Raw genomic sequence first — 8,751 nt, forward strand, 5'->3', positions numbered from 1 at the left:
CAGCTATAAACCCCCTGGCATAGAGAGGGCCTCTTCCACCATGCACAGACCCAGCTCTACCCCTGCACCTAGGAGAAATGCCAGGGGTGGAAGGATGTGTAGCCAGTGTTCTTACACTCCACGTATTTGACAGCTGCTGCAAGGTCCTCCGAGGCCATGACAGCCAAGCTGCAAGTTAAGGTTGATCTAATATGTGTTGGGGACTTCACTAGCTCTCAGTAGCACCAGAATATAAGAAGTACAAGCCACCACCACCCTTAGTCCCTGTGCTGGCCTCAGCACTAGTACAAGGATGAATCATTTCCAATGTTACTGAGAAGACAGCTAGACTTTTCATCTTCTGGTTGAATGTGTTTGCTTGTGTATTGGACTTTTTTGTTTGTTTTTCTTGAATCTGGAAAACATGCAAACAAGAGACCATATGCACTGCAATATAATATGCTGACTGAGCAATGGGGAAGAATGAGCTGTGCTGGATCACAGAAAAAGGACAAAGGTGGAATTAATAGACTGCACCTCTGCAGATCACTGGTTTCAAAGTGACAACCCCAGATGGGCAAAGTTATGAAAGGCAGGCTAATGGGAAAAATGGAAAAGTTAGTTATAAGCTGTATGTAGAGTCATAGTCATAGATTCACAGATTCTAAGGCCAGAAGGAACCATTGTGATCATCTAGTCTGACCTATTTAATGAAGGTCATAGAATTTCCCCAAAATAATTCTCAGAGCATATCTTTTACCAAAAAAAAATTGTCAGTGATGGAGAATCCATCACAACCTTTGATAAATTGTTCCAATGGCTAATTACCCTCACTATTAAAAACTTATGCCTTATTTCCAGTCAGAATTTGTCTAGCTTCAACTTCCAGCCATTGGATTGTGTTATACCTTTCTCTGCTACACTGAAAAGCCCATTATTAAATATTTGTTCCCCATATAGGTACTTATGGACTGTAATCAAGTCACCCCTTAACCTTTTCTTTGTGAAGCTAAATTGATTGAGCTCCTTGACTCTGTAAGGCATGTTTTCTAATCGGTTAATCATTCTCATGGCTCTTCTCTGAACTCTCTCCAACTAAACAATATCCTTGAATTGTGGACACCAGAACTGGATGCAGTATTCGAGCAGTGGTTGCACCAGTGTCAATCCCAAAGGTAAAATAACCTTTTTACTCCTACTTGAGATTCCTCTGTTTATGCATCCCAAAATGACATTTTTTTTGGCCACAGCCTCACACGGGGAGCTCATGTTCAGCTGATTATCTACCATGACCCCCAAATCTTTCAGAGTCATGGCTTCCCAGGATAGAGTCCTTCATCCTGTAAGTATGACCTACATTCTTTGTTCCTAAATGTATACATTTATATTTAGCCATATTAAAATGCATATTGTTTGCGTGAACCCATCATCAAGCAATTCAGATTGCTCTGTATCAGCAGCCTCCATCGTCTTCATTATTTACCACTCCCCTAATTTTTGTGTCGTCTGCAAACTTTATAATTTTGTTTTCTCCCATGTCAATGTGCCTACATTCTCCTATCACCTAAACATTGGACAGATTGATAGATATTTGGTAGAGTTACTAAAACAGAATCTTATGTCAACCTGGCAGTTCAAATATGATCATGGCAAAGACACAAGAATTTAATTGTTTTTGTGTTATCACCCAAAAGCCCCACTTAGGATCACTCTAAGTGTCTTACCCTCTTTTGGGGTTAACTGGCCCATTAGGAAAGATCACTGCTGATGCAGGGATAGATTTTTTTCACCTTTATATAAAGCAGGAAATCACTCCTGACTTATTTGTGAGAGGTATGTTAAATGCATGATCATCAAGAATTCATAGGACTTGCTTTGATTGGGTTCTGTAGGGAAACTAGAAGCACTTGAGAGGTTAAATAAACCAGGAAGGTAGATTGATGATGTAATATTTTTATCTAACAAACATTTCCTTAATATTAGTATACAAAGAAATATAGGGCTTTGGGAAAGCATCTGGATTCAAACTAGATGAGGTCAAACCTGAAACCCTAGCTATACATGTGCAAGACTCTGAGAAGCCTTTCCTCTAGAAAACATTTGGGTACAAATGGGAAGCACAGTCTATACGATACCTGGGAATTCAATTTTCAACCTAGAAGAGTGCTATGAAGTTAGATGTAAACTCCTACTTCAGCAAATTAAGAGAGATCTGCCATGGTGGAGAGAGTATGCAAATTGCTTGGTTACGAAGAATAGTCACAGTCAAAAATATTTTGTCAAGGCTATCTTTCTTGTTTCTAAATCTTTCTGTGAATTGTCTCAGATAAAATTCTAGCCGGAATACGGAAGAAGGTGTTAGAATTTATATAGAATAAGGAAAGACCTAGAGTGAGTGCAGATACTTTGTACATCCCTATTAAGCAGGATGGACTAGCTGTTCCATATGTTATATCAAGCCAACCATCTCAAAGCAGTAATGGATTGGAGCACTTTACCCAGCAAAACACAGCTTTATTGAACAAAATAATTACGGCAGTATAAATATTGCTAGGCTATTAGGGACTAATAAAAAATCATGCCCTCCAGAAGTCTGTACATATCATTTAGCAAAAGCTACTGTAGGGGTTTGGGCTAGAACTTGACATAAGTTATTTTGCCTCACAAGTGATACCCATTGCAAATAATTCACATCTTAACCCAAATCATGAACCAGAGAGTTTAAGATATTTAGGAGAAACATGGCCTACATAAAAAGAACCAGAGTACTTGTGGCACCTTAGAGACTAACAAATTTATTTCAGCATAAGCTTTCGTGGGCTACAGCTCACTTCTTCAGATCTGAACCATTTTTCTGAACCATCCTGAGTTGCACTATTTTTCCTTTTCCAATGAGAGGCTCTCAGTAGCCTACCAGCTACTAGCAGATGAGAGATTAATTCTTCCTTTCATTGTACGTAGCCATTTCCACCATGAAGCCCCAGGAGGATTACCAAAGAATCATTTGGTAATAACTATCCAATAATTAGTAATATTTGGTTATAGTCCAGTCAGAGTATTAGGATACAGTCTATAACCAAATATTACTAATTATTGGATAGTTATTACCAAATGATTCTTTGGTAATCCTCCTGGGGCTTCATGGTGGAAATGGCTACGTACAATGAAAGGAAGAATTAATCTCTCATCTGCTAGTAGCTGGTAGGCTACTGAGAGCCTCTCATTGGAAAAAGAAAAATAGTGCAACTCAGGATGGTTCAGAAAAATGTGAGATTGTGGAAAAATTAATGTACCAATTATGTATTGAGCAAAATAGATAGAGGACAAATAAATACTTAGATATTGGTTTACCATTTTTTTCAATAGTCAAAGTACTCACCTACAAAACAAACCACCATACCTGTCCAATTTTTTTGAATATTAATGTTTGACAGACATGCTAGGTTTAAGTGTGTAATTAGAGATTTCACTCAATTTAACAAAATCAGCAGAAACAGCAGGCTTTGGGTAACAGAATGATGCTCACTCTGTAATATGCGATGCCCTCTAAAATAAAGAGATCTGATGTTTATATTACTGTGTAATGCTTCTCTAAACAAAAGCTCACTATTGTAATAGTTATTGTTTTGTGTCTGTTATTTACAGGGCAAGGATTTGTAAATCTGTTAAAACTTACAAAATAAATAAATCCCCAATTTTTTAAAGGGGGGCAGAACACACTTCCTTCCTACAGGATGTGTCACATCTATAGCTGTGTATCTTACTGTATTCCATACCTTCACAGCACCAAGAAATGGCCTCCCTAATACAAGAATCCTTCCTTTGGGGTGGGGGTGAGTGAGAATGTTTGGCTTTACTTGGTATTGTGTTATGAAACCTTGACAATGATAAAGGACTATTTGGGTTGGTTCACAGAACAAACAGAGCCCAGTGAATTAGTAAGGATGGCAGCAGGCAAGAGAACAGTGTCTGAGGTTTATTTAAAAGTGAACAATAGCAAGGTAGCGAGACACTGATAATCCTAATGGTGCCCGATTTCCCCTACTGTGACTGAAAAACAAAACCTGCCCATAACTGGTTTTCATTTTAATAAAATCAACTGTGCACCAGCAATTGAGGTTTACCTTGAATGGCAGCATTGCACCCTCTCTCTGTGGAAAATGTGACTGTTTCATCCCTCACTTGTCAGCAAGTTGCACAAATTTAAAATTATCCCACCCTAATGCTAAATTTTTGCAAAAAAGCTATTCTTCCTAGAGGAACTTCAGGGATTTATCCCATGTTTCTGTGCTGCTGCAAGTCCTTTAAACAGCTTTTCACACTCTTGCTGGTATGACACTTCTGACCAAAAAAAAAATGCATTTCTCCCTTCTGGCCCTAGAAACAGTATACCAAAGGCAAGAAAAATATTATGAAAGAAACTTCTATGTGATCTATTCCATTGATGTGTTCAATCTTTGGAAACCGCTTCATAGGGGTAGAGAAATCCTTACCAAATCAAGTTTTTTCATCTTTTTTCTTATGCTATAGTGTAATGTAAATTCAATGCCTCATTGAACCTGACACTTCACAAGCGTCTTGACCAGGTGCTTTTTATTTCTATCTTTCTTTAGTCACTGCAGAAAATTAAACACTAAACTACAAATCCATTTTTAGCAAGCTTTCAGTGACATCCTGATGATAAAGAACAGTACTCACAGAGGACTGGTATGTTCACAACAGGAAGAACGCTTCATTGCAGTAACCTTGCAACTTTTTGAATGCATCATTAGATCCCGCCCCATTCTTAAAAGAAAAACAAGTAATTTGCAAATGACTGCAAACTTTTTGGGGCGGCAACTGCAAAGAAGTTATAATAATATAATATCTCTTCCATCTCTAACTGTTGTGATCCTGTGAAGTCTAAGAACTTGTCACTATTAGATTATATACATACACTCTAAACTAATTTCTTTGATTAAAAATCAGTCTTTACAGTGCCTAAATTGTTATAACCGCCTATGATTTTTCATTTGATATTTACTTCATTATGATTATTTACCCATCAGCTGAAGTATAGTGATTCATTGACACCCTTAGACCTTCAAAAAAGCATAGGTCAACATTCTGGGCCTATTTTTTAAATGTCTTTTGTCATCTGACTTTTCAGCATCACAAGTTTATTATCCACTTAATTTTCAGATTTCCACATTGACTCTTTATCCTCTTACTGCTATTCTATCCTATCAAATCCTACCTCGTCAAGTGCAGCACACTTGTTTCCGGAGTTTAAAATAGTTGAGTTATTAGATGCCATCTTCTAAAACAGAAGTCCCCAAACTGTGGGGTGTGCCCCCCCAAGGGGTGTGTGGAGGAATGTTCGGGGGGAGGGCATGGGCAGGACCAGCTCCCTCAGGGGACAGGGAGAAAGGACGGGCCACTCCACCCCCAGCTCTGCTCCAGCCCCACCCCCAACTCCTGGTCCTGCACCTGACCCTGGCCTCAGCATGGCTCCCCACTGGGAAAGGGTCCTGGCTGCTGGCCCCCCTGTGGCCAGGCTGTGGCTCTGCTCCCAGCCCCAGCCTGCAGCTCCATTCCTGGCCCAGGCCCAGGCCGGGAGTGGGGGCAGGAACAGAGCCGTGCCTATCTGCAGGCCGCCGCAGCTCTGTCTCTGGACCCAGACCCACTACCAGCTGCAGCCCCAGCCTTGGCCCCTTACCCCTATCCGTGCCTCCACCCCCTGAGCCACGGCCCCGCTTCTGGCCCTGACTCCAAGAGGGTGCAGACAGGGGGGCATGGACAAAGGGGTAGGGGGCATAACCTTCAAAAGGTTGGGGACCACTGTTCTAAAAACTATTTGCTTTAAAGGTGCACAATGGTTAAGCCTGATATATGACTTAGCTGCGAGTTAGCTCAGAACTGTTGCTCTTCGGATCCAGGATGGAAGATCTTTCTAAGCATCTGTGCTCATGATCTCAAGGAAATTGTATTCCATAATCAAGTTTGAAATCTGGTCTGAGCATCTCTTCTCTAATGGGATTTTAATCATTTTAACTTTAAATGCTAAGTTCATTACATTTGCTAGCCTTCCATTGTTGGTTTCTTCTACAATGAAAGTCATACCTTTCAGATGCTTCAATTTGTGTGGTGTGCATCAAACTTCTGCAAAAACACCTTTGTGTGTTGTATCTTTCTGCTTCTGAGCAGGTTTGTAAATGTATTTTAATATCAATAGCTGTGCCTGTTTTTGTATGTAACAAAAAAATGTTTCTGCTTAACATTTTCAGTTCCATCTGTTATAAAACTGCTATTACACGTAAAATGTTTTCTTAATCATTCTTCAATTTATGTTGCTATTTCTTTGTCAATGTAACAGTTCTGATATTAGGAAAAAGTTACTAAATGTTCAACCATGATGATTACATCAATGAGGCCAACAGCCAACTCTCTGACACCACCTACTTTAAAGAACTCAGAAGACCTTGCACTACAATTCACCCAAGAATTTCAGGATATCAAATCCTCCCCCCAACAAAGCCAAGAGAAACTCTACAACCACATTCCCCATGAATGCACTGCAGGGTCCTTCTACATGCTTCCCAAGATAAACAAACAAGGAAACCCAGGTATCGTATCTGATCATAGCACTCACCGCACAAAAGGCCAGTTTTCTCCAGGAAACAACTGACTTCTTCCAGAAATGCCACAACATTAACAACCTCCCTTAGAACACTATATACATCAACATCCCTCACTATGATGGCATCGCTGCCTGCCTCAAATATCTACCAGACTATAGATAGCGGACAGATACCTGCCCCAAACACATTGCCAACCTCATTTATTGAATCCTCATCTATAACTATTTTACATTCAACAACAAACACTTTACCCAAACTCTGTGAACAGCCACGGGTGCTAGAATAGCTTCCCAATATGCCAGCATCTTCATGGGCCACCTCAAGGAAGAATTTCTGGATGAATGCACCAGGAAACCAATGATATACCTGTAATACATCGGTGATATTTTCATCCTCTGGACAGATGTCCTAAACTCCTTCATAGATACCCATCACAACTTCAACCACCCACCCATCTCCCTCACCCATCAAACTCCCTCTAGAACACTCCCACCCCAGCATCAATTTCCAGGACTTCACAGTCAGCTTCAACAATTGAATCCTACAGACAACTATACACAAGAAACCTGTGGATAACCAATTATTGCCCAAGTGGCTAACTATGTGGGGAGATGGACTTTGTTAACCCTCAGTTTGAGGTAAAATTAATGAATGTCCATCCCAGAATTTTGTTTGTCCTGAGGCGTCTCCCTATTTCTATTCCTCAAATTTATTTTTAAAAATTCACTAATATTTTCAGAATGTTCGTTTGGGGGTATAGGTAAGAAACCTAGACTGGCTCTGAACAAATTATAGATCCCCCTATCTCTGGGAGGATTTCATTTTCCCAACTTGGAAAATCAGATCTCCTTTTTGTTAAGACAGGCATTTTGTGGGTTCAGATTGACCAAAAATTGATATACCCTCTCCCCCTTCCAGGCATTGTAGGATCAAATTATTATAGATTTGATGGCTCCAGAACATCCACAATAACAGCTGTTAAGCAAGCTTGGTCAAACTTGGGTGGAGAGTTCTGCTTCCATCCATTCTTCCACACTGGGGGGGGCCCTATGGAATAATCCAGTCCTTAAAAGTGGTGGCAAAACCTTGATATGGAGAGATTGAATGGACCGACGAATTATGACTGTGATATAGCTAACCAACGATTTAAACCATTTGTAGATCTTCAGCAACAATTTGTCTTTTCCTGCACCAGAGCATGGAAATATCTCCAGGCAAGCATTTACATATGAACATCGTTGGACCAGAAGCATTGGGAACTCCAGAACCTTTATTACTTTGGAGGAAAACTTCATGGATTTATTCAGCTTTTTTATTCTGTCCCAAAAAAATCTGCCAAAGATTGATACTTTGAGACTTCCTTGGAATAGAGATTTGGATACACAACCATCTCCAACCTAATGGAATACAATTGTATCTAATGTTTAAAAAGCAACTATAGGTTAGAGAATATGGCTAATTCACTGAAAGACACTTTTTCGAAAATACTGGTCCCCACATCGGGTAATGGGCAAATAAATGCTGACTGCTGTTGGAAATTTAACTCCCTCGGTGTTATATTAGCTTATATGTTTTGGGTTGCCCCTGTATCAACAATTTCTGATATGAGGTGGATCAAAGGACCAATTTAATATTTGATGCTAAGGTGGAGCCCTCCCACTTAATGTTCACTCTTGGATATATTTCTGATACGTGAAGATTATCTGATAATAAGGCAGTGTGGTTTCAAGGTGCAGCTTTGGTTGCTTTAAAAAAAAAAATCCTACAAAAATGGAAAAGTTGATCCCCACCAAATATTAATGCCTGGCTCAGTGATACAGCTGATCTTGCAGCTATCAAATGACTGGCATTATGCAGAAAGGGAATGCCTGAAAAACTGAAAACAATTAAGCTGACCTTTTAGAGGTCTATGATTAACATGGACCCTGAGGATAGATGTTGTTTCCCTTCCCCTACCTTTATCTACTTTGTATATTATAATGATTCTTATATTTTGGTATATTTGTTGTATTTGGGAAAATATAAATTTATTAATAAAACCCATTGATTACTAAACACTTCTCTTCACAGATTCAGTAATCATCCCAGACACACTAAGAAATCTATTGTTTGCAACCAGGCACTCAAATACCACAAAAAGAACAGGAGTACT

The sequence above is a fragment of the Terrapene carolina genome, unplaced genomic scaffold, assembly GCF_002925995.2.
Source record: "Terrapene carolina triunguis isolate 2854851 unplaced genomic scaffold, T_m_triunguis-2.0 Scaffold182, whole genome shotgun sequence".
In the NCBI taxonomy this organism is placed as follows: domain Eukaryota; kingdom Metazoa; phylum Chordata; order Testudines; family Emydidae; genus Terrapene; species Terrapene triunguis.